This window comes from Miniopterus natalensis, chromosome 22, assembly GCF_054644295.1.
Source record: "Miniopterus natalensis isolate mMinNat1 chromosome 22, mMinNat1.hap1, whole genome shotgun sequence".
NCBI lineage: Eukaryota > Metazoa > Chordata > Mammalia > Chiroptera > Miniopteridae > Miniopterus > Miniopterus natalensis.
The window spans coordinates 1,438,799-1,466,027 of record NC_142102.1 but is presented as its reverse complement, the minus strand read 5'-3'; the positions used below and the strand labels follow the sequence as shown (position 1 = coordinate 1,466,027).

The 27,229-nt window shown below is 46.2% G+C and overlaps 1 long non-coding RNA gene across 1 annotated transcript in view; it reads left to right on the top strand.

Annotated features, from left to right (window-relative positions):
• The window catches only part of LOC107527446 (uncharacterized), a 63,874-nt gene extending 39,325 nt beyond the window's left edge, over positions 1-24,549 (top strand). Inside the window, exons 2-3 of the long non-coding RNA XR_015716378.1 lie at positions 14,293-14,429; positions 24,023-24,549. This is a non-coding gene — a long non-coding RNA (uncharacterized LOC107527446). The remainder of the gene's footprint in view (positions 1-14,292; positions 14,430-24,022) is intronic.
• Positions 24,550-27,229: the final 2,680 nt, after the last annotated feature.

The window sequence follows — 27,229 nt, the reverse complement described above, 5'->3', positions numbered from 1 at the left end:
GGAACCCCGTTGCCCAGACCTGTTCCTGTGCAAACTGCCCCTGACGGGTGGGTGTCCACAGACCAGGAGACCCCAGCAGCCCCCTGTGCTCGGGGCCTCCCGACACGGGCTGTTTGGGTGGCGCTGTGCAGCTGCGTTTCATTGGATCATCCGCGCCTGTGCCCCCGTGTTAGCCTGCTGGGTGCCCACTGGGACGCATGTCAGTGCCCAGGGCGTCATGATGAAAACACCTTCTTGGTTCGCACAGACCTTATACCCAGCGGCCGCCTGCCCTGACGCCTCCCCTCCACTCCCCACGGGGCATTTATGGCCACGGAAGACACTGAGTCCAAGTCCCCTCTGTTTCCAGGCCCTTCGGCCCAGGTCCTCGTCTTTACTTCTTCCCTCAGCCCATGAAACTCTCCTTCTGGCCTGCTGGACGGAGTCGCTTAGCCTCCCTCCCTGCTTCCGACGGAGGTAACTCAACTTCACCACTGAATCCTGTCTCCCGTGTGGGGCGTGGGCTTCAGGGAATGGAAGGTGGGGAGGTCTGAAGGGGATTCCAGCGCGGAGCCCTGCTCAGCCCTCCACCTACTTAATGAGCAGGAACATGACTGTCTCTGTGAATGGAGAAAATGAAGGGAAAACTGGGAGGAATTAAAAAAACTCTCCATGCCCGCCAGCGTGGCTCAGCGGTCAGCATAGACCTGGGATCCAGGAGGTCGCGGTTCGATCCCGGTCGGGGCACAGGCCCGTGTAGTAGGCTGGATCCCCAGCAGGGGGCGTGCGGGAGGCAGCCGGCCACTGACTCTCATCATTGATGATTCTCTCTCCCTCTCCCTTCCTCTCTCCGAAATCAGTAAAAAAAAAAAAAAAAAATCCATTGTATCCTAAAATACTTCCCTGCCGTTGGCAGGTTTTTGCAGTAGTGCAGGCAAGACATGATGTTGCTTGAATTATCTTAGTGATAAAAAGTATGTAGATTTGAGTTGTGTGTTTCAAGGTAGATAGATGGAATTTGACAGGGCGAGTGGGTGGAGGAAGTGAGTCACCCAGAAAAAAGACAATGGCATTTCCTGAGATGTAGAGCAGTGGGGAAGGGGTAGGTAGCAAGCAGAGAAATGTGGAGTTCAATTTCTGACTTTTTATATCTGGAAGAAATCTGTGGAAAGGGAAGTGTATTTCAGGTTAACGGTAGGATATGTGTATGTGACATTCTAGAGATAAAAGTGTGGACTAATTCACATGCCTATACTATTTGATGCCATGATGTAGCACTTAGTTTTGCTGTGTCGAAACTTAGTGTCTTAAAACAATAATCATTTATTATTTCCATTCTCAGTGTTTGCTTGAAATTGTAAATGAGAAATAGTTTTATTTTCCAACCCAACATGTTCTGATTCCTCTGTTTCCCTGTAAGTTTTGCTTATCTATGAACAATTCATTCTTTTTTGTTGTTAATCCCCACCTGAGGATATTTTTTCCATGGATTTTTAGAGAGTGGAAGGGAGGGAGAGAGACACATCGATTGGTTGCCTCCTGCAGGCACCCTGACCGGAGCAGGGATCAAACCTGCAACCCAGGTGCGTGCCCTTGACTGGCAATCAAACCTATGACACTTTGGTCCCTGGGCTGACACTCTAACCACTGAGCCAAACCAGCCAGGGCTGAACAGTTCATTTTTTAGCTCAGCTACCTCTTTTGTGCCGTATACTTAGCTTAGAGAGCTCAGTGGAAATCATCTCGCTAATGTACATAAAACCATTAGGTAGAGCCTCCCGTTTACCTCTGGCGACAGCTTTACCCCTTGTCCTACCATGACACAACACAGCATGGGTCACTGTTTTCCCAACCTGGGAGATTTGTTTCCTTGCCATTTTTTGAGCCTCCACACAGGGCATGTTTACTCACTGTTTTCCAGTCTTTCCTAGAGGTTTCTTCACTGTGCTTTTTATCTGTACCCGGTGTTCTACTCCAAGTAGCAAAAATAGGACAGAGGACTCATCTGTTTCTTTCCCCAGATTCATCAGATGTTTATAGTTGGCCCCCATTTCATCGATCATTTTCACCATTCTTTGTGTATATAGACACGGATATAGACCCAGACATGTGCGTGTGCACGCGCTCGCACAAATGCACACAACTGATTTCCAAAACATTTAAAAAGCAGTTAGATAAATCATGTTCTTTCAAACATAAATATTTTGGAGTTCATTTCCAATAACACTGATATTCTGGTACATAACCACGACTCAGAAAAGTGAGGATTGATTAAATGCTATGATTTTATCTATAATCTCTATTCAAATTTTGTCAGTTGTACCAATCACGTCCATTACAACTAATATTTTCGGACCCTGGATCACATATTACAGCCCATTTTCACGTCTTTTTAGTCTCTGTTTAGAGAATTCATCAGGGTTTCTTTGTGATTCTTGACTTTTGTGTTTCGAAGCGTACAAGTGATGTATCTCTTGTGAAGTATCTCTCGATTTGTGTTTGTCCCCGGTTAGATTTGTGTTATGCATTTTTAGCAAGAATGTTACTAAATGGATGCCGAGGCCTTCTCAAAGCATAATTTCAGGTGACTTATAACGTTGGTTCATACCAATATCGGTGATGCTAACTTAGGTTTCGTGATTAAAATAAAAAGTTAATTTCTCCATGTTTAACACTTTCCCTTTGTAATTATAAAAATAACTTGTAGGGAGATACTTTTTGCACTCGCTGTTTGAGCACAAATTGATAACTTTCCAACTCCTTCATCAGTCTTTCTTAGTTGTCAGTAACCGAACGCCTAGGAGAGTTTTTCCTTCACCCTCATTCATTCACTTACTGTTTATATCAGTGTAGACTCATGGTTCTCATTTTCTCAGTGGGTTTAAGTCTACTACTACCTTTATTTTTTAAAATAGTTTTAAATTTACAGGAAAACTATAAAGATTGTACGGAGAGTTCCTACATTGTTATTCAAAGTTCCTACTGAAGGAGTGTAGAGAGTCTGACACCCAGCTCCCCTATCAGGAGCATCTGCCATAAGTATGGCACATGTATTACAGCTAATGAACTAATATTGATACATTGTTAACTAAAACTCAGACTTAGTGTTCACCCGATGATGAACCGTATCTGTTCCAGGATCCTACCCAGGATCCCACATCACATTAGCTTCTCATGTCTTGTTAGAATCCTCTTGACTATGACAGGTTCTTAGAATTTCCTCATTTTTTATGATACTTTTTTAAAAAAAATATCTTTACTGATTTCAGAGGGAGGAAGGGAGAGGGAGAGAGAGAGATAGAACATCAATGATGAGAGTCATTGATCGGCTGCCTCCTGCACGCCCCCTGCTGGGGATCGAGTCCACAGCCTGGGCATGTGCCCTGACGGGGAATCAAACCGCGATCTCCTGGGTCCTAGGTCCATGCTCAAGCGCAGACCCACACCGGCCAGGCTTGATGAGACATTCTTGAGGACTGCTGAGCCAGTATTTTCTAGAATGTCCCTCAATTGGTATTTATGTGATGCTTTTCTCATGATTAGACTGGGTCTGTGGATTTGGGGAGGAGGTTCACAGAGGAAAAGTACCATTTCCATCACACCATTTCAATGGTATATACCATTTTCTTAAATTTATCTTTGTTGTTGAATCAGTGGTATGTACTATTAACATGACTGTTGATATTGACCTTGAACAGCTGGCTGACGTAGTATTTGCCGGGTTTCTCCACTATAAAGTCACTTTTTTTCTGCTTTCCCTACTCTTCTCTTTGGAAATAAGTCACTCTGAGCAGCCCACACTCGGGGAGTGTGGAGGATGCTGTACCAGCTGGGGGGGGGGGGGTAGGAATATGTACACAAGTCACTCAAGGTTCTTCTATGTGGTCGTCTTATTTCCCCCCTGGTTCATTCGTTACATTACTTATTATGGAAGTATGGACGCATGGATTTTCATGTTTTGGGATAAAATCCAGCACTACTTTATTTATTTTGATTCACACATTCCCCGGCTCTGCCTCCTTCCGCCTGGCTTCCGTACCTTTGGATGTGTTCCCATGTTTTTCAAGCACTTCCTTACTCCCACGTTATTTTGCTTCCAAAATGAACTCTTCAGTCCTTGCTCTTCTGATGTGAAATCCTATTTGTGATATGTGAATTCTTCAGACATGCAGGGGTTGTATTCTGTTCAATATTACTTTCACTTTATCGCTTCTCCACCATGGGCCACCCTGAGGTGATAAACTCCTTAATAAAAGCAAGAGGCAGGGGCTTCTGTAAGCCCATAAGCCCTCGGGAAGACCTTCTACTGAAGTGGGGTAAGCAAGAGCTTGTTCGTGGATTTAAGATTGCTAGGGCCGCGTGGCCAGCGTGGCTCAGCGGTTGAGCATAGAGCTATGATCCAGGAGATCGCAGTTCGATTCCCGATCAGGCCACATGCCAGGTTGCGGGCTGGATCCCCAGCAGGGCACATGCAGGAGACAGCCAATCAATGACTCTCATCATTGATGTTTCTCTCTCTCCCTCTCTCTGAAATCAATAAACATATATTTTAAAAAAATAAAATTGCTAGGGCCCCCCAATTTTTTTTTTGTGAGTCATTGACCTGTCATTTCAAGTCCTTCACTTTAAATTTGTTTTATTAACTCACAGTCTTCCAGTACCTTTCCCACAGCTTCATCATGCCTTTTTTCTGCATATTTCAACCAAGATGCACACACAAAATAATAATAAAAATTCAAAATAAAAACCAACTTTTTCCTCCCAGAACCACTGTTTATTAAGTTACTGTTCCTGGAACTTTGGCATCTGAAAGATAGCCTGAGCCCCAGAAAATGAAAATGTTGGATTATAGGAGGTTTGCGGCCTTTTCTCAGCACAGGGGGAGCACCCTATACTCCCCTGTTGCTTAAAATCTGCTGGCGAAAATTGATGTCAGTATCCGTCCTCAAGGCATGCGTGAGCCCTGAGAATAACTCCATTTTCCTAGTGCAAATATACTCCATTCCGACGGGAGGCGCGTCCGTGCTGGAACTGCCTGCACCTGTCCGAGAGCCATGTTAGGGCGCCATCTGTCATCCAAAAGTGGAAGTTCCCAAGCAGGATAGAATTAAATTGCTGAGAACCCAGGCGCCCAGCCCGCTGCTGAAGATGTGGGTCGGTTTTGTGAGGAAAGAGATCAGAACCCAAGGAGAAGTGGCTATTCAGGTCCTGTGCCTATTTTTTAAAATATATCTTTATTGACTTCAGAGAGAGGGAGAGGTAGAGAGATGCAAACACCAATGATGGAGAGTCATTGATCGGCTGTCTCCTGCACACCCCTGACTGGGGATCGAGCCCACAACCAAGGCATGAGTCCTGACCGGGAATCAAACCGCGATCTCCTGGATCCTAGGTCCATGCTCAACTGCTGAGCCACGCCTACTGGGCATGTGCCTATTTTTTAATTGGGTTATTTGTCTTCCTTTGGAGCTGTATGAATTCTTTATATATTTTGGAAATTAACTTATCAGATGTGCCATTGGCAAATATGTTCTCCCTTCTCATTTTAATGTCCGTTTCTTTTGCTGTGAAGAAGCTTTTTAGTTTGATGTAGCCTCATTTGTTTATTTTTTTCCCGTTTCTCCTGCCCTTGGAAAATTCTGCTATGTGAGATGTCTGAGATTTTGCTCCCTATGTTTTCCTCTAGGATTTTTATGGTTTCATGACTTACATTTAAGCCTTTTATCCATTTTGAGTTTATTCTTGTGTATGGTGTAAGGCGGTGATTTTTTTTTTTTTTTTTTGCATGTATCTGTCCAATTTTCCCTTTTATTGAAGAGACAGTCCGTACTCCATTGTATATTCTTGCCTCCTTTGTCAAATATTAATCGACCATAATGGTGTGGTCTTACTATTTCATTCCATACTACCTTTTAAACTTGTGTATACATTCAGATTTTTCAGGACACTTACCAATATATTAGACAGGATCTATATTAGTATCTACATATGCTTATACAAAGAGATTTGGACACAGGTCTAGATGTAAATATGGGTATCACATTTTTCATAACATTTTCAAATATACCCAACTGAACATACATACGTTTATATCATTAATATGTAGAAATATATATGCTTAATAGATAGAACTAGAGATATATGTGATACATTTCTTTTTCCAAACTGATGTTGTTTTTTACTAGCTATACAGCTACATTATTTTTGTTGGCATTTGGAACTCTGCATGCGTGCTCTTTAATTTGTCTACGCCCAGTGCATACACTTTTACTTTATTATTCTTCACTTTTGCAGAAAATGCTTCCAAGAACATTCTTATCAATTGCACCCTTTGGTAAAAAATAGAATTGGCAGGTCAGAAAAGGCTACAGCAACACACCGCCGATCCCAGGATGTGTGAGTCTCAAGCCTGCAGGTGCGGCGCCTGGGTATCGGTAGATTCATTTTCCCCTCGATGGGGCTACTGTGCTCGTTCTTAGGGGCTCGCTTTAGTTTAGGGAGGACACCGTGCTTATTGCCTTAATTTGGTTTTCCCTTCTGAAAACCACCTGTTTGCACGACTTAATACGTTACAATCCGGTTGCTTTTGTTTTTCCCATTAACTTGAGCTCGGTCTGCACCGAGAACGGCCCTAAGTACCACAGCCCCCGTATCGCGCACCCCGTTCCTCCAGCACCTGGGGGCGCTCGCGCGGCCGAGAATGGAGAGTCTGGGGTCGTTCTATAGACGAGGGGCTGTTATTCCTAAACCCTCGCTATTCCGCACCCGTTCCCGGGGCGGGTGTTACCGGGACCTTCGCGTCCGTGAAGCCCGGTTCCGCGCATCTATAGAAAGCGGGCCCGCGAAAGGCGGGCGCCGACCCCGTGGGCGACTCGCGCCGCCGGTACCGGCTGCTCCGGGCGCTGCCGCCGCCTCCGCAGCCCGAGGCTCCCCCGACGGCGACGCTGCCCGGCGCCCCGCCCCCCACCGGCCCGCAGGACGCGGCCGCCAAGCCCGCAGACGGAGGCTGGCCATGGAGACGCTCCGCCCCTAAACCACCGCCAGGGGTTTATTTTACACTTATGTTCGCCGCGGGCACTGACCGCGGGCGGAGGCGTCTGGAAACAGTTTCTTTCCTTTTCTTTTCCCCCCTGACTTATGACCAGCCCGAAGCGATCGCAAAGCGAGCCTCCGACCGCCGGACACTGAGGTCCGAGCCGCGAACACGGCCGCCGGCTCTTTCGCGGAGCGCGGCGAGGGCCACGTGACCGCGCGGGAGGACGGTGGTCGGCGCGGGCCCAACCTGTGCGCGCCCGAGCGGCGTGGGCGGGCGGGACTGGGTGCGGCGTTTTGGTCCCTCTGGGCCCCCGTCTCCGGCGCCTCCGCCCGGTGCGTTCAGGTTTCAGGCGCGCGCGGGGCGGGTCCCACCTGTATTAGCGCCGGGCAGGTGGAGATGCCCGGGGGCGCCGGGTTCCCGGGGCTGCTTCCGTCTCGGGTCGGGTCCCTCCGATTTTGATACTGGATTTTCAGAGGACCCGGCGTTTTCTGGGAAATGTGGTTTAACATCCATCGCTTCTGATAGTTCTATGAAAGTCCATAAAGGGGTTTCGTTCATTTGAGGGAATGTACTGGCACGTGTAAAAGCACACAAAGGACATGCGGGCTCTTGCTGGGAACCTGCTTGGCAGAAACAGAACCGTAACCTGCATTTTTCACGTGACATACCTGAGGGATCATGAAAACGGGGCCCCGTGGACCCTTCCTCCAGGCCCCCAGCTCAACACCAAGAACCCGCCTTGGTACGGTACCATTAACTGCACCCATTTTTATATGCACCCTTTTTTTTTTTTTTTAATTCTATGACATTCTGATCACATTTATAGATTTGTGTAACAGCCTTTGCATTTTAGGACACGGAACCTTCCCATTTCCCTCGAAAATCCTCTTGCATTGCTGCTCCGTGACAGTGACACCGCCTCCCAACCCGACTCCTCTCCCTCCCTGCTCTGTTCTCCGTGACTCTACTTTTAGTTTCAAGCACGTCATCGACAGTGTATCAATCGTGTATCAATAGTGTATGACCTCATACTGCTGAGTAGTATTCCAATGGACAGATACACTTGTTCCTTTCACCCGTTGAAGGGTATTTGGGTTATTTCCTGTTTTTGAAAATTGCAGCGGAAGCTGCTGTGAACACTCGTGCACAGATTTTTGTGTGGACATACGTTTTCACTTCTCTAAAAGACATTTCCATTAGTAACATTGTTTGGTCATATGGTAAGTGTATTTTTAACCTTATAAGGAACTGAAACACTGTTTATCAGAGTGGCTTTCAAATTCTGTATTTCCAACACCAATTGATACTGTCAGCTTTTTCTTTTAATAATTTTACTAAGTACAGTAGTATCTCATGGTTGCATCAATTTTGCTAATGACTAAGGACATTGAGTATCTTTCATGTGCTTATGTGCATTCATGTCTTTTCTTTGTTGAAAGGTCTCTTCACGGCTTCCCCATTATTTAATTAGATTTTTTATTTTCTTACTATTTGGTTTAAAGAGTTCATTATATTTTCTAGACATGAGTCCTTTGTCAGACATATGATTTGCAAATATTTTCACCGATTTCATATATTTTCACCTTGACTTTTCAGTCTCTTAATAGCTTTCATAGAGTAAAAGTTATTACTTTTGAATAAACCCAATTTATCAATTTTTTTCTTTTCTAGATTGTGCCTTTGGTGTCATATCTAAAATCTCTTCTAATTTAAGTCAGCAGATTTTCTCCTATTTTTCTTGAAGTTTTACAGTTTAACATTTTAAATGTCAATAAATGGTCCACTTGAGTTTATTTTCGTGTAAGGTGTGAGTTGAGGTTCATTTTGTGTGCGTGTGTTTGCGTGTGTCTGTGCACGTTGGATATACAGCCGACATCAACTATTTAGAAATTATTTTTTTACTGAATCCCTTTTATGCCTTTGTCAAAAATGTTTTGGCTATTTTTGTGTATGTCTATTTACAACCTCTATGCTGTTCCATAGATGTATGTCTCTATCCCTCCACAAATCACACAGTGCCTCCACTCTCACAGCTAAGCAATGTCTTAAAATCATGCAGTGTGATTCCGCCAATTCTGTTGTTCTTTTCCAAAATTATTCTAGCTACTTTAGTTACTTACTTTGCCTTTCCATACAAATTTTAGGATATGCCTAAAATGTTTGCTGAAATTTTGTAGGAATTTCTTTGTATCTACAGATCAATTTGGGAAGAATCAACATCTTTGCCATGATGAATGGTCCATTATGTGAACAAGTATATCTTTCCACTGACTTTGGCTTTGTTTGATTTTTATTAGTGTTCTGTGATTTTCAGCATAAAGATCCTGCATAAGTTTTATTAGACTTACACTTAAGATTTTTTTTGATGTTACTATTTATGATATTGTTGTTGTTTTTTAATCCTTGCCCTGAGGATATGTTTGATTTTTTTTTTTACAGAGAGAAAGGGAGAGAGACAGAGAGAGACACACACAGAGAGAGATGGGGGAGTATATATATATATAGAGAGAGAGAGAGACAGAGAGACAGAGAGAGACACACACAGAGAGATGGGGGAATATATATATATATATATATATATATATATATATATATATATATATATATATATATATATATATATATGGAGAGAGAGAGAGAGAGAGAGAGAGAGAGAGAGAGAGAACCATCAATGAGTTGCCTCTCACACTTGCCCCAGGCATATGCCCTGACCAGGAATCGAACCCTTGACCTTTCTGCGTATGGGACAACACTCCACCCAACTGAGCCACGCCTGCCAGGGCATGATGTTCTGTGTTTAATTTGTTCTGCTCGCCGTGTGCGTGCATATGCACACACACTCACACACACACTTTATTGACAGTGTGCACAGAGCCACTTATTCGTTGCAGGTACTGTTGGGTGACCCCTGGAGCTTGTCTCCGTAGCTGGCATATCCTCTGGAAAGTACTTTTCCCTCCTTGTGCCTACCTGTACGACTTGCATTTCCCTTCTCTTTGCTTGATTACTTCAGCCGAAGCCCCCAGGACTATGCTGGAGAATCGCCGAGAGGGGGTGTCTTGGCTGCATTTCATCCTGCAGGGAGAGCCCCGACTTTCACAGCCGGCACGCCGCCGCCGTGGGTGCTGTGAATGCGCCTTACGGGGCTGAGGGACTTCCCCTCTTCGGGTTCCTCACTCCTCTGGTCGGCTTGATCCACAGCTGACAGTAGTGTCAATGCCTTGAATCTTTGTAACGATCTACTGAGACTTTCCTAGATCCCAGGCTATTGGGGTAGATGCTCCATTTGCCCCTGAGAGGGGTGCGCCCTGCCCCCGGGGTGGGGCGCACGGGCCTGCGGGCGTCAGCCTGGCCGTTGGGTCGCTAGAGCCGCTCCCGCGCCCCTCGTCCTGCGCGCACCGGCCCCTCCCGACGCGCCCCCCGAGCGCGGGCCCTGGAGCGCGCCCGGGGCATTTTGTCTCCCCGAGGCCGTGGGTGTTTTCTCCGGGGCGCACGCTTTGAAGCCCCGATGTTAGTGACGGATCAGGACTGTTACGTCGCTCGATGCTCTGGCGGGCAGCACCGTGGAGCAGTCTCCCGCGCCCTTGGAGCTGCCGCGGGTGTGACATTGGCCTTAAACGGTATTAGCGTTGCCGGCAGAGCCTCTGCAAAGGTCTCCACGGGCGGGCACGTATTTGCGGTTCCCTTCGCTTTGGCCCTGCTCACACCTGTGCACCTGAGATGCATTTCTGTCGGCAGGGTGCCCTCGGCTCGCTTTGTGCCCAGCGCCCGGGTGCAGGCGCCGCCCGGCCGGGGCAGGACCTCGCCCTGTCGCGCGCACCCTGCGGGGACATCCTCGGAGCCGGATCCCGCTCGCCTTTGCCCGGCTTGGGGATTGGGGGGCAGGTAGCAGGGCTGGGCGAGGCCTGGGGCGGCGCGATGGCTTCACCTGCCTCCAGCGCCAGTACAAGGACCTCCTCTGCCGCTCGCGTCCTGCCCCCGGGGGAGCCCACAGAGGGCGACGCAGGCGAAGGCCCCGTGCTCTCCGGGGTCCGGGACGGCGGGGCTTCGGGGAACTTGGGGCCTAACTGGGCGCAGAGCTGCGCCTGGGGACGCGGGCGCGGGGATCAGACGCGGGGCGGGACGCGCGGGGGAGGCCCGGGGGACGGGGCAGAAGAGGGACGGCGTGTCCCCGCCGCCGGGCGGGCGCGTGAAGAGGCCGGTGCGCGTGCGAGTGGGGACAGCAACGTGTGAGGACGTCCGGGGCCTGCAGCGCGGACCCTGGGGCTGGGCGGGTGCGAGGGAAAGTGGGGACCCCTGCGTGTCTGGGTGTCATTTCCTGAAACGCTGCCCCCCAGCCGGTCAGGAAGACGGAAGAAGTGAGGACGGTCCCCGGCGACTTGGGAAGCCCCTGGACGTTACCACGAGGGGTTCTGCGCACGGGAGGGGGCAAGGGTGGGGGGCAGAGAGGGTGCCCGGTGTGCGCGGCAAGGGCCAGAGCGCCCAGTGTTCGTCCCCCGCCCCCCGCGCCCCTCCCCGCGCCCCGCACCCCGCACCCCCAGCCCCGAGGACAGGCTCCCGCGCCGCGCCGGCGGGAGGCTCGCGGGTCCCCCTCCGCGGCGCCGGCCCACAGCGCCACCTGGCGGGAGGCGGAGCGCGGGGCGGGGCGGAGCCTGGTCCCCGCGGCGATGCTGCGCGGACCGCGGGGAGGCGCGAAGGGATGCGCGGGGTTGCGCGTCCCGGTTCCCCTGGCAGCCCAGGACGTAACTTGGCCCGCGACATTTTTATTGAATTAAAAAAACGTTCATGCAAACGTTTTTTTTGTTTGTTTTTTTTTAAATAGAAAAGCGGAAAGAATTGGAAAGTGGGCGCCGTATCCAGAACCCCCGGGCTCGAAAGGATGGGCTCGGGGCTGCGGGCGGCCCGCCTGGCGCGCGAGCGTGAAGGCGCCACGCGGGACGGCTCGCTCCCCGCAGCCTCACGCCCGCGCCCGCCAACCGCCCCGCCCCGCCGCGCCTGCATCCCGTTTCCCAGCCTCCGGCGGGATGCGCCAGGTGTTGGGGTGCGCGCCCCCGGAGCCCCGTACACTGGAGACGCTCTCAGCGCCGGGCACCGTGCAATCCTCCGGGACCTTCCCGCTGGTTCCCTCGCGGGCGCGCCGCTCCCGGCCCCCGGCAGCCAAGCCCGGGGCGCAAGCGCAGACGCCTCCCTCGCTCGGCCCCGTCCCCCCGCGTCGCCCCCCGAGGCGGGGCCTGGGCTCGGCGCCCGCTGCAGCCCCGCCGCCGGCCTCCCCGCGGGCGCCCTGCTCGGGCCGGTGGGCTCCGCGCCCGCTGCGCCGGGAGACTCCGCCCAGAAGCCCCCGCCTGCGGTACGTCGCCGCCTCGGGCCCTGCCTGCTGCGCTCCTGCTTGGTGCTCGCTTGGCCTGCGCACGGCTCTAGCTCCGGGCTGCAGACTCGCCTTGTTTTAAATTGCAGGAATGTGATCTGCGTGCGACCAGAGTCATATATTTCTTAAAAATTGTAATGCATCGGGGTGACATTGGTTCATGGGATTATATGGGTTTCAAGAGCGCGGTTCTGCGCTGCGTCGTCTGTATGTTGCATGGTGTGCATGATTGTATTTCAAAGACTTTTCTGTTGTAACCTTTTTAAGCATCGCTCTTTACAATTTAGTAAAGAACGGATATTTTTATTTATTTTTATCTTTGGAAAGGCAGACATTGCGCTTGCCCTGTTTTACTGCTTTCCAGAAATTGTATTATCCACCTTTCTGGTATTTGGCTGACTCATGGATGTCCATTGTTTGGGGCTCAACCTTCGACCCCTGTCTGACATAGTTCCTTGGGAACAGGCTGCTGCGTGCTCTGGGGAGTGGGAGTCCTCCATCTGTGTTGAACAGAGATTTCCTCCCATAAAACCAAGAGACACAAAAGCAACATCGGGGTAGGAACAATTCAAGGCTCCAGGGAGCGCCCTGGGACCTATTTAGGGCCTTTAATGTGGGGGCCACTAATGCCAGCAGGGTCCTGTTGAAAGACACACGCTCTCTTGTCCAGGAAGCAGCCTCAGGGGGAGCATCCCTGAGACTCGATAGTGTTTGTCTGCTACGCAAGTAATGCAATCTTTGATTTAATGGCCTAAGAACTCTTCTGGAGGGACCGTTTGTTCTGGGTTTATGATAATGTGAGCAACGAACAGAGAGGAAACATTGTTATTTTATGGATGTTTTTACTCCAAAGTGTATGTCTGCAGTCAGGGGCTCTGGGGTCGTAACTTTATAGACAGAATCTAAAGGTCAGATCTCAGTAAAAAAAAGTGACCCCCCCCATCTTCACTCCTATTAGACCATTCACCTTAATTTTACTTCATGTAGAGCAATCCATGCTCCATGCAGACGACATAAACTGTGGCATTTATGTAGCAATATGTTACCTGAGTTTAAAGGAAACTGGAGGGGCTTTTTTTTAAAAAAAAAAAAAAAAAAAAAGAATTGATGAGCCTTACTGCTTACTGGTTTCTCTCTCTCTCTCTCTCTCTCTCTCTCTCTCTCTCTCTTTCGCTTGCTCGCTCTTTGTTAATTTTCATTGATTTTTAGAGAGAGTGGAAGGGAGGGAGAGAAAAACATTGATGTGAGAGAGACACATCGATTGGTTGCCTCCCACAGGCCCCCAACCAGGGTCAGGGATCAAACCTGCAACCCAGGTATGTGCCCTTGACCTGGAATTGAGCCCATGACCTTTCTGTTCGAGGGCCAATGCTCTAACCACTGAGCAAGACCAGTCAGGGCTGTTTTTTCTTTCTTTTAATGATAATTGTGTTTTGCTCTTACAAATAGAAGACTCGAATTTTTCATAAGGTTGCCAGTTTATCGGCCACACATAAGAAGAAACCGCTGAAAAGGCAGATTAGCGTCCCTATGAGTGGTTTGACCTATTTATACAACTTACTGCTTGGTTCTGGATCAGGAGTCAGGAGGGAATCCCCCAGGAGGGATTCTGAATGTAGAGTCAGAATAGTCATCTAGACAGATGGACATGGGGAATCTGGTTTGTGACTCTCCACATAGAAAAGTGACTGCTCGCATTAGTTTTGTGGATTCACTCCAGGGGACAGAACCTGAACTAAGACCCAGTGCCCATGCTGTTGAGAGCTGCAGTGAGAACATCCATGGACAGTTCCTATATCCACACTCGACAATACAGACACCAGAATATATCAGGCATGATATTAATATCTCAATGGGTTCTCACCTCTTAGTTTCAAAATTTCATATCAAGACTCTGGTTACTATTTTACAGATCGGAAATCTGAAGCACAGCCAGGTTAAGACACTTGCCCAAAGCCACACAGACAATGGCAGGACTGGAAAATCAACCCAGGCAGTCAGACTCCACAAGTCTCATTCCTCAATATGGAAGCCCAATGCCAATGACAGGTAAGTAGAAAAAAAAAAATCTGGAATTTTAAATGTTTTATCTGCTTCCCTCCCTCAGCAGCACATTCTTTGACCACCACATTGAAAAATGGCCTCGGTACCTCACCTGTGGCCTGGTGACAACAACTTTCCTAATAATCTCTCTATAGGGGGTGGCCTCAAGCTGTGGCCTATGGTAGCAAATGGCAGCCCACAAAATCAAAGAACCTATTATATGGTGTCTACTGAAATGCCAAAATTTTATTAATTTTTTTTATCGATTTGAAAGGGAGAGGCAGAGAGGGAGAGAGAGACATTGATTTGCTGTTCCACTTATTTATGCATTCATTGGTTGATTCTTATACATGCTCTGACAGGGGATCAAACGGGCAACCTTTTTGGTGTATGGGGCAATGTTCAACCAACTGAGTCACCTGGCCAGGCATGATTAGCTTTTTACAAATTAAGAATATTACATGGGTCCTGGCCGGTTTGGTTCAGTGGTTAGAGTGCCGACCTTTGGACTGAAGGGTCTCAGGTTCGATTCTGGCCAGGGGCATGTACCTCGGATGCAAGCTGGGCCCCCGTCGGGGCACGTGTGTAGGAAGCAACCAATCGATGTGTGTGTGTCTCTCTCTCTCCCTTCCACTCTGAAAAGCAGTGGAAAAAATATCCTTGGGTAAGGATTTGAAAAAAAAAAAAAAAAAAAGAATATTAAATGGGAGCAGAGCCACTGAGCAAGATGTACAATTAAAAAGTGATATTATAATGGGGAAGGGAGAAGCAGAACCCAGCTCAGTGTGTTTTATTAATCCAAGGGAAAAGTATCTAAGAACAACTGAGTTTTCAGGAGTCAGTTTCTAAATGGAGATAATGGCTGAATGAGTTATTAGAACACTGTATCAGTTTGCTGGGGCTGCCATAACAAAATACCACAGGTTGGGTAATTTAGAAAACAGAAACTTATTTCCCCACAGTGCTGGAGGCTGGAAGCCCAGGATGAAGGTGTTGACAGTTTGGTTACTTCCGAGTCCTTTCCTCTGGCTCCCAGACCACCTGCCCTGTGTTCCCATGTGGTCTTTCCTCCCTGTGTTATCTTCCCTGAAGTCTCTGTGTGACCAAATTTTCCCTTCTTGTAAGAACACGTCAGGTTGGATTAGGACCCACCCTACTGGCCTCATTTTTTTTAAAAAATCTTTTTATTCATTTTTTTAGAAAGAGAGGGAGAGAAAGAGAATCATCGATGTGAGAAACATCTATCAGTTGCCTCCTGTATGTGCCCTGCCTGGGGATCGAACCCCAAATCTCTTGTTGTATGGATGTTGCTCCAAGTTACTCGGCCAGGTCCCTAATGGCCTCATTTTAACTTAATCGCCCCTCTAAAGGCCCTATCTCCAAATGCACTCACCTTCTAAAGTATGGGGTTAAGGCTTCAACCCATGAATTTTGGGCAGACACAGCACATAACAAGCACAAATATTGATTTCAAGGCTACAGAAACAATGGGACGACCACTAAGAGGTAAAGGTGTTCAAAGGTAACAAGGCAAGAAGAATGACCTGTTCATAAAACAGGAGTGGAAACTGGGGCAAGAGATATGTTTGAGTGTGCAGGTAGCACTTTAGGTAGGAGGTGTCAATTTAAAATCTCTACTATGAAGGATAATCATATTTAATATTTTGGGGGCACTACTAATATAAAGAAGGAAAGAACAAAAATAAGGAAATTGATGTGATAATTTAATTTTAAGTTTGTTTTTTTAAGGTGACATTCAACATTTTCCAGTAGACAGTTCAATGTATTTCAACAAATGCATCCATTCATGTGAGCATAACCATAATTAAGATTCAGAACATTTTTCATCACCCCCCAAAATTTCTGTTGTGCCCGTTTTTAATTTATCCCTATGGGTATCATATTTTCGATGCTGTTGTAAAATATAGGGTGTCCCCAAAAATGTATACACACGCTTTTAATAATTATAAAGGCAGTGTTTATTAAAATACATTTCCTTTTTAAAATTGAGCTACCAGCTATTAAAGTGTGTATACATTTTTGGGGACACTCTGTATTTTTTTAACTTCTATATCCAATTATTCATTATTGGCATATATGAAGACACATTCATGTTTGAAAACTAAAAAAAAATTGAGTGGCAGCTTTATGGCATGTGAGGGTTGTTACATGTGAGGTTGGATAAGTGAACAAGAGAGAAAGTTTCTCCTTTACAGGAGACCTCATCAAGTACAGATTTAATCAGCAACGGGAACCAGACTAGACGTGCAGGAGGGAGGAACGTGTATTAGTTTGTTGCAATACACAGGACGTGCTGGCACACAGCTGGGATTTAAATGGTCACTGAAGGTGTCCTGGAGGAAGCAGTTTATGATTAAATACATGAAGAAGCAGCAGAAGGCATGGGAATGAGGGCGAAAGAAGACAGAAGGGGGACTTGTGCTCGTGGAGGGAAGTCAACATTGTCACATGGCAAGTAGAGGTTTCAGAGCACCTGGGGAGAGCTGGAAACACATGCCTGGGCTAGACTTTTGTAGGACTTTATTGCATGTTAATGTGTTTGGATTTTATAGTTGTTTATGCTTTATCAGGGTCTGCTTGCCAGGAACGCAGCTGGTGTAACTAAGATGAGAATTTGGGAGTGGTGTAAATTTCAAGGGGGAAAAATAAGGTGTCTAAAGCCGGAGTCTGCGGAGGAAAACGGAGAGTGTGGGGCGGGGACTCGAGAGAGAAACCAACAGAAAGTTCACGGTCGTCAGGGAACAGCCCCGTGCTGCTCGAGTCAGACCGTGGACGCGCTTCCTAGAAAGAGGCGACTCAGCCCCAGACGCAGGTTACCTTCTGGTCTCACACTCACCTGTTCAAATGCCCTGAGCACGTGCCACGCAGCTTTGGGGCGACAGGGACCCCGGGCTCACAGCGCCATCTAGCGGCGGGAGGAGCGGGAGGCCAGCGACGAGCGGAGTAAAAAATTCAGGGGAAAAGGTGGGATCCAGGAGCCGGAAATGCCTGTGTTCATTTAGCCAGGATTTTAAATACAGGGTGCCCCCCCAAATGTGTACACACTTTGCATAATTACTCATTCCAATGGGTTAAATCTGAAAAGAAAGGAACGTCACCTGAGCTATCGGTTAAGTGCGTATACATTTTTTTGGGACGCCCTATATATTTATTTCATAAGTGACACGTGATGCATCGCTGCCGGGGGTGATTCCCAGTTATTCTCAGTAAAGGCTCAGGGAGGCCGCCCAGCTCCGCGTCACTCGGGGTAACGGCGGGCGCGTCCGCTGCTTCGCCGACCGGTTCCGGTCAGCAGCCGGGCGCGGGGCGCCGCCCCGAACACATGTGACCCGGACCCATTTGCTTGTGGAACTACTTCCGCCGCCTTCCACGGTCGCCCCGCCCTGCGCCCGCGCGTTGGGTAGAAACGCCGTCTCCCTCCGCGACCGCGTGTAGTTCAGGAGTCGGGTCTCCCGAAGGCCCCGCTGGGCTGCTGTGTGGAGCGTCCGCAGCCCCACCCGCGGGCTGGCGCCGCTGTGCTGGGCCCCGCTGCTGGGCCGCGCCCCTGACCCCGCGGGCCCCACCCCGGCGCTGGGACGGCGGCCGGAGCTTCCGGTTTAGCGCCGCAGCCCCGACAGGCGCCGCCGCAGCCCGCTCGCTCTCAGTGCTCCGCGGGCAGGTCACGTGGCTCGCAGGAAGGGCAGCCCCACTGGCCAATCCTGTGCGAGTCGGCCCCGAGGGGGCGGGGCGGGGCGAGGTGCAGGACCCTTTTCTTCCCGGGCGCGTTTCCGCTTCCGCCATTTTCTCCCGGTCCCTCCGCTTTAAGGCTCCCGCGGCGGATTTCCTGTCAGTCATTTGCGCCACAAAGACATTTAAAAAAATGAGTATTTCCTCACCAAAAGTTTTCCTCTCTAGGCTGCGTGTCATTGTCTTCGTTCTGATTTTTTCACTCTGTAGTAACCTCTGGTTTTGTTTTGTTTTTTCTTGGTTTTTTTTGTGTGTTTTTTCCCCCTTCCAGAGAACTATGTTCTGGGCGCTTCCACACCCCCCTTCCTGTTTTTATAGTTACAGAAACGTTGCCTAAAACTGTAAATTCGTGCCCTTCCTTTTAAAATATTAATCCTTTTCAGTTTGTGTGTTGCCTTCACGCGGAAGGCGTCCTATTTCTAATAATGCTGGACTGGAGTGTCTTTTCTATGGGATGCCGCTTTCATCTTTTTTAGTTTGTCTTTCAAGTTCTCTGTTGAGTCTAATTTTTAAAATATGTTGCAACAAAGCGTCTTTTATATGCGGGACTTTTAAGGGGGTTCAAAGTCAACCTCACCCCCGTCTCCATGTTCTCATAATCCTTTATTATTTTTATTTTTAATTGTGCGGGTGGCAGGTGCCGGCCTCCGGCAGCTGCTGCGTCTCAGGCCTCGCCTCGCGCTCCCCTGAGAGCTGGTCCCCCAGCCCCAGCCCCTCCCGGCGTTTCTCCCAATGTTGACTTATGTTCTGGCTTTTCTTTTTAAAAAATATTCCTCAAGCTGTAATTCAAAGGTGGGATTTTTTTTTTTTTCCCTGTAAAGAGCCAAATAGTAAATATTTTATCTTGGGGGGGCCTTCTGGTCCCTGTGGCAGTGGCTCACCTCTGCGGTTCCATCGTGGAATCAGCCACCGAGCACATATAAAGGAAAGGGCAGGGCTGTGTTCCAGCCGCGCTTTGTGCACAAATGTGCGATTTGACCGTGGAAGGTGGTTTCTGACCCTGCAGCTTAACCAGCTCCTTGCTCAGGGTCAGCAACACTGTATATACAACCTCAAAAGTCATGTATGTTTTTATTTTTGTTGTTAATTATTTTGATTCTACCTCCATTTTGTCCTTTGTGATGAAATGTGTAAGCAACACTACAGAAGGTAAAGGAAAGGGAGAGAATCCCAACATAAAGACACCGGTCTGTATATTAATTAGTTGGTTCTCTTGTTCCGTAACCTTGTATACTTTTTTATTTTGAGTATACTATTGTTTATTTGAAAGAGGGATATATGCCGATGGTAATGTTAAAGAAATAACTCAGTGACACGTGTTAAAGACGGTAAGGCCAACTTTATTCAGGACCATTGTAACAGGTTTATCGACTGGTGGAATGGAATTTTACTGTAAGGGAGAGAGATTAGGCTCAGTTCCAAATATAGCAAGGGCAAGTGAGAATTTATAGCCAAGGAGTCAGCATATAAAAAATTACCAAGAGGAGCCCTGGCTGATGTTGCTCAGTGGTTGGAGCCTTGGCCGGACCACCAAGGGGTCTTGGGTTTGATTCCTGGTTAAGGGCGTGTTCCTGGGTTGCAGATTCACCCTCAGTCCCGGTTGGGGCCCATGTGGGAGGCAACAATCAATGCATCTCTCTCACATCGATGTTTATCTCCCTCCCTCCCTTCCACTCTCTAATAATCAATGGAAAAAATATTGTCAGGTGAGGATTAACAAGTAATAATAATAACAGTAAATTACTAAGAGGAAACAGCAAGAGTAAGAGAGATTTTTGCTGAAGACACGGGGCTTGTCAGACACAAACTGGGGGAAAGTGGAGGATGAGGAACCTGGTTAGATATGGAAGGTGATCAGTCATCTGGGGCGGGAGGTTGTGGTTAAAGCGACTGAGCAGAGTTCTTGCTAAAACTGGATTTTATAAGGAAGTGCATAGATGGAAGTAGGGGGAGTTTCAGGAGACTGACTGAAGTTTGGTCAGACAAATGTGTTTTTTTGCAGAAACAAAAAAGAAACAAGATGGAAAAGAAAAACATTGTAATTTTTTCAGTTAAGGAAATTCCACCTTATACCAGTGATTTCCAGAAATTGATCATTGCAGTGCACAGCCACTGTTTTTTAAACCTGTATTTTTTTTTTTTAATTTTTATTGATTGATATTTTATAAAGAGAGGAAAGGAGAGAGAGAGAAACACCAATTTGTTGTTCCACTTACTTATGCATTCATTGGTTGGTTGACTCTTGTATGTGCCTTGACTGGGGATGGAACCCACAGCCTTGGTGTACCGCCGGGGTGGGGAACACCTGGCCCGCGGGCCATATATGGCCCTTGAAATCATCTGGTCTGGCCCTGCCAAGGCAACTGCAGGTGGGACTCAAAATTCAATAAATCTAGGAACTTTTTTTTCATAGCTAATTTTTAAGTTGATAATTTCTTATGGCCCTTGAGTGATCTTATAAATATCCAAATGGCCCTTGGCAGAAAAAAGGTTCCCCACCCCTGGTATATTGGTACAGTGCTCTAACTGATTAAGCTACTCTGTCTCCCTGTTCATTTAACTCAGCCTCCCTGGAGTTTGAAATCTAGGTACTGTTTCAGTCAACATCCTAAATCATGAATTATATGAGTTTCTTCTTGGAGTATTGCGATGACTCTGTAACCAACTGAGCTACCCAGCCAAAGCCCAGGGCACTACCACTATTAAGACTTTTTTATACATGTTTATAAAACACATTAATGTGTTTCACTACATCTGTTTTTTTATATGTGTTTAAATATATTAGTCATAGTATATAAGGGTAATATTAAATTAAGCAGGTACTTACTAGGTTCTAGCTATTGTCCTAAAATCAAACCTCAGAAAATATATGTGTAGTTTGTTCTGTGAATTTAACTTGTATAGATGAGGGGAAAAAGGTAAAATGTATTTAAAATTTTAAATCAGCAATTAGTGGTGGAGTGAGCACACAAAATCATTCTTTCTTCTGTCTGCAGAGGCCCTGTTGTTCACGCTTGTGCTGGGATGAACATCACCACATATTTCTGTTGATTTATAGCCTGAGAGATAACTTCTGTCCCAAATCCCTTTCTATAAATAAAATTTGATTGGGAATCCATGCCCATTCATTAAATGTTCTGCAGCTGCCTTCATGCTGCAATGGCAGAGAGAGAGTTCAGTAGTTTTGAGACGGACTATATATCCCATTAAGGCAAAATTATTTACTATCTGGCATTTATTTATACCACCCACATTTCAGTGTGGAGCCTGGGTGGCTCCATCTTTGGTACACTAATTGGGGTGCTAGGGTAGTGAGAGTGGAGCCGGTGGTCCTGTGAATTCACAAACTTCACTCTCCAGCTCCTCTCTCCACGCTTCCCAGTACTTTTGCTTTACTTTTCAATCCCCTGACCATGATTTTGACCATGTCTGGGTGAAGTGGTCAGAGAATAGAGAGAGAGAAAAATGAAAAAGAATGAGAGTTGTCCCCAGTGCCTTGGAGCTGCAACTCCTCCCAACGGAGGAGACCTCCCTTGGCTGCCACTGTCACCATGACAACAGGGTGACCTCCTGATCTCTGAAGGAGAGAGAGGTGGAAAAAAAAGGGGGAGGGGAGGGAAAGTGCTGTCCCTGAGCATTAGGGGTTTCCTTTCGAATCCTCAGACTGGACCGGGAGGGCTTCTCACTGCAGCGCTCACTGCTGGGTTTCTGGATGTGTTCAGTTCAGGCTAGGAGATGCAGGGGGGAAAGGAAAGAAAACTCTGCACCCATTATTCCCTTTTCAGCCGTTCACAGTCAAGGGTTCTTCCCCATTCCCCTGTTACTATTTACTTTCAGAGTCTTCAAACTTAGCTCCATGCAGTGGTACAGACAGGGCACGGCGTGCTTACCCCACCTTACCAGGGACGGGAACCCTGAAGGCAGCTTGTCCCACCTTTTAAATTTGGGCCAAAGGTATATTTATGTTCACAGAGCATATTCATAACTCATAAAACATCATGTGAAACCCGAGTTTTTCGTTTTGGGATTTAGGACTCTTGATTCAGTTTTAATCTAGTCATATGTAAATTTTAAAATGTTTATAATGATGCTGAGTATCACATTTTTTGTTGTTTGAGTAACTGCCGCTTTCAATATGAAATGCAGATTTTACTAAATGTTTCCCCTTTCACGTATTTCTATAATTTTCCACTGTAATAAACCTAGTGCTTATCAAGAAGGGCAGGAGGTTTTGCTGTGTCTTATGTTATATTTTATTAAATTTCCATAAACTTTACATAGCATGGCTTTCTTTAATTTTAAAACATGTTGTTTCACCCAGCAAATTTTTGAAATAAATATAATGGATGTTTTTATACCAGCTGCAAAATGGGCACTTTGCCCTTTAGGTTTTCATGGAGCTTACTTTAAAATTCAGAACTTGGTGAACATGTATTTGTGCCAGAAGGGGGATGTGTCTCCAGTGTTCAGTCAATTGGAAAAAGTAACATCTACTCGTGGTGCCCCTTATATGTGCCCTCTCACCCTCCTCCCCCAGGTGACGGTGGCAGGGATGTGCGCTCCTCCCCGCAGGCATTTGGAGTCGTCCCTGCCGCAGGATCCCAGCGCTGTTCTCATTGTCTGGGCTGATAGCCTCCTGACTAAGGTGTTCCTGAAGGCTCTGCAGTGATACCCTGTAAATTTTGCTCTTATCACGATCATGGTTACTAGATGATCTTGATTATTATTTTTAAATTTTTAAAGAATTTACCTTTATTGTTGAAAATATTACAGATGTTCCCTTTTCCCCCCCCCCGTTAACCCCCTTCACGCAGCACCTGCCCCGCCCCCCAGGCCTGCGGAACTGTTCTGTGTCCATGGGCTAGGCGTTTATGCATGTAAGTTCTTTGGTTAATCTCGTCCCGCTCCTCCCTCCCCACGTCCCTCTGAGATCCCTCAGTCTGTTTCATGTTTCTGTGTCTCTGGATCTCTTTTGTTCATCAGGTTATTGTGTTCATCAGATGCCACGTATGAGTGAGATCATGTGATACTTGTCTTTCTCTGACTGGCTTATTTTGCTTAGCATGATATGTGTTTACATTTTAATTTTTTTTTCTTTCTTATCAGTTCTTATCAGAATGTAATGTGTGTGTTTGCTTCCATTTTGTGAAAGTTAGTTGTAATTACTTGAATTTTCGTAAAGTTGTAGAAAATGTGTAGAAAACAAAGGAGCACACAGACTATAATCAAAAACAGTCCGACAGGAGTCATCCTTAGACATGTTTTCTGATTTACTTATATATTATTTAAATTTTCAACAACTTGCTCATGAATATATAAATACATCTTTTACTTCCTGGATTTTAATTTTGTTTTATGAATGTTGCAAGTATCAAGTGTCGACCGTGAAAATCTGCATGAATCCCGAACCTCTCTCTGTTTCCCCTTTCAGTGGTGACCGGTGTGACAGTCTTGGTGTTTCCTTTCCAAACATGTACTTTGTTTATAAAATACTTCTGTGAGTTACTTTTCTGAGGGTGTTCCTATGAGAGTGTGCACATACATGTGTGTTTGTGTATATGTATGTGAATACACATGTGACTGTAACAGTGGTAGAAACGACGATTATACACAGAACTCTAATGGCACCATGAATTCTATTTTGGGAGATTTTTTTATCACAAAAAAAATGTGCATGATGTACTATTACTTTTCCTTTAAATGAGTGAGGACATTAAGTATAAACTTCTGAGAATAACTGGTGCAGCTTCATAAAGGCCTTAATGGATAGAGTCAAACACTGAAGCATCTTTCTAAATGCAGAGACCATTTTCTTCACCATGTCGTTGGATAAATGCCTTATATCGGTTCAGTTTTTTCAGGCTCTTGGGCATTTGCTGCAGTTCTCCAAGCTGCTTGTCTCACTTCGTCTTCCTCATGGAACAGCCCGGAGCAGGTATCTGTTCAGGACGCAGCTCCAAGTCCCTAAGGCCCCAGGAGCTGGGGGGGATGGGAGGACTTTAGGCCTGTTGTTTGCTATTTGTTTGAGGGTTTTCTCCTGTCTGTAGGACTTGGGACACAGGGGTGTTTTTTTGTTTTGTTTTTTTGGGTTTTTTTTTAGCATTTCTAAGGCAAACTTTATTAGTAGTATTTTAACTGCATAGATCAAAACACAAGTTTATAAACTCTCTCCCCATTCTTTTATTTTTTTTTCAATTACAGTTTACATTCAGAATTGGACACAGGGTCTTCACACCCACAGCAGAGTCCTTGCTCACGGAAAAGAGTTGGATTTCCGGATCTTTACCGGGTGTGTATCTTTCACACAGATTCTGAATATTGCACTGATCTATGGTCAATTCAATCATACTTTGTCATTGTTTTAGTCTCAAGTTAAAACAAAACAAAACACCATGAACTCTCGAACTTCACAGATCTCTGAACCCTAAAATATTTCATCAGCGATGCAAATGGTCAACAGGAAAATGCAGTGGGAGAGACAGAGTGTTTAATTTCTTCTTGGTTAAATCCAATAACCAGGAGGCCCCACTAAGCTCTAAATAATTCATCGTGACTGGAGCAGACTACAGGTTCCATAGATATTAATTGTTGATTTCCCCCTGACCTGGTATTTTTCTATCTAGAGTAAGAGTGGGCTGAGAAAGTGAAAAGCCACACACAGAGAGGGCCTATACTATTTTTGTTCATCATCAAGCTAGTTATTGCTAAACACACGTATGCTCCTCAAATTGCAATGGTTATGTCCCCATAAAACCATAAATCTTCAAGGGCACTGATGAGGAAAGGCCATGTGAGCACACAGTAAGAAGGCAGCTGTCTTCACGCCAGGAAGAGGGTCCTCCCCAGCAACCACATCTGCTGGCACCTTGATCTTGGACTTACCATAAGAAAAATGTCTGTTGTTTAAGTCACCCAGTCTATGTATTGTGTCAGACTATACCACACCACTAAGAACCATGTGTGAGAGCGAAAAAACAAACAGAAAAAAACAACAGTGCTGCCACATGAGCCTCAGCATAAAAAGTCCAGGCACTGTGGGAATATTAACTGTTACATAAAGTCTGCCTAGGTTTGAAATCGTCGGATGCCATATTCATGAGTTCTGACTTTATTAACGATTCTTCAGCTTTATTGGAGGTGTCTGTCTTAGGAATGCTGTGCATATAATTGTCAAGCCTGGGTCTCAGGTACTAAATCAGTGTGGGCCTTACGGATAGAGTCTGTGAAAGCAAAGGAGAATTAGGAGCAAAGCCAGGACGTCCTTCCCATCAGAAGTGGCCACAGGCTTTCAGTTGGCCACCTGAGCATCCCTGGGAAGCTCTCAGAGTTAGACCGTAGAGGGACCTGCAAATTCATGTTCTAGTCTCCTCTGCACATCCTGTGCTCTTTCGTCTCTGAAGCTGTTGGTGCTGTAATCACTGAATTTGAATTTTTACTCTCTTCTATGGAATGAATGGTCGAGTATTAAATATAGAAGTTTATTTCTTCCAGGACCATCATTTCTAATTATTTGCCAAAAAAAAGGTATTTTTAAAATTAAGCCACACTAGATTGAGATTTTAACTAAAACTTATTAAGGTAAACCGGAAAGAAAACTTACCACCTAAAATTTGCATGGTTGTCTACTTGTAATATTTTAGCAGACATGTTTTTTAATGACTTAAAATTTTCTGCTTTATTGAGATATAATTGATACATAACATTACGTAAGTTTAAGGTATACACTGTGTTAATTTAATGCACTTACGTATTTCAAAATGACTACCACCTTACTGTCAACTAATACCTCAGTCATGTCACATAATTACTATTTCACTTGTGTGGTGGGAACATTTAAGATCTACTCACTTAGCAACTTTTAAGTATATAATACAGTATTGTTATCTATAATCACCATGCTGTACATTAGATCCCCAAAACATACTCATCTTATAAGTAGAAGTTTGTGCTCTTTAACCCACATCTCCCTATTTTCCCAGCCCCCAGCAAATACCACCTTACTGTCTGTTTCTGAGTTCCAGTTTCTTAGATTACATATACAAATAAGATTATACAGTATTTGTTGTTATCTGTCAGACTTATTTCACTTAGCATAACGCTGTCAACTTTTGCAAATGGCAGGATTCCCTCCTTTTTATGGCTGAATAATGTTTCATTGTATGCTTGTTTTTTGTTTTGTTTTTAAATATATCTTTATTGATTTCAGAGAGAGGAAGGGAGAAGGAGAGAGAGAGATAGAAACGTCAATGATGAGAGAGTCATGGATCGAGCCCGCAACCCGGGCCTGTGCCCTGAGCGGGAATCGAACCCCGGTCTCCTGGATCCTAGGTCAACACTCAACCGCTGAGCCCCGCCCGGCTGGGCTGTATGCTTGTTTATTACCACATCTTCTTTATCCATCCACCTGTGGTTATGCACTATAGAATTGTAATAATATTAATGACTGCTAGTATTTATCAGGAATGTAGACTATCCTAGGTACCGATGTTAAATGTTTCCCACCGTTGAATTAATACTGATGACCAGCGCATGCATTGTGCAGTATGGTAAGTCTGCAGAGAGGTAAGGAGGACTCAGTTGCAAAGTCACAGAAGCAGGAAGCGCTAAGGTCGTGACATTGAGCCCATGCTTCCTCTGCAGAGACCAGGCTCCTCACCACTGTGCTGGGACCCCCCCCGGGAACTTCTGAAGCTCCTAATGGTTTGTCGTGGACAAAAGTTTTCCTAGTGTTTCACTGTATCTATGGGCCACAGCGGTTTCCCAGTTTACTATTGTTTTGGTATTTCAATATTTAGTTTTCACTTGGTTGTCATTGTTGTTTGCTAGGAGACACGCTGTTGGAATAAATGTCCCTAGACATACAAGTAAACCCACGTACACATTTTTGTTAGAGAGACTCCTAGAATGAGGGGTTCCTTTAGAATACTTTTCTTTCTTTTTTTTAATATATCTTTATTGATTTCAGAGAGAGGAAAGGAGAGGGAGAGAGAGCGATAGAAACATCAATGATGAGAGAGTCATTGATCGGCTGGAGCCCACAACCCGGGCATGTGCCCTGA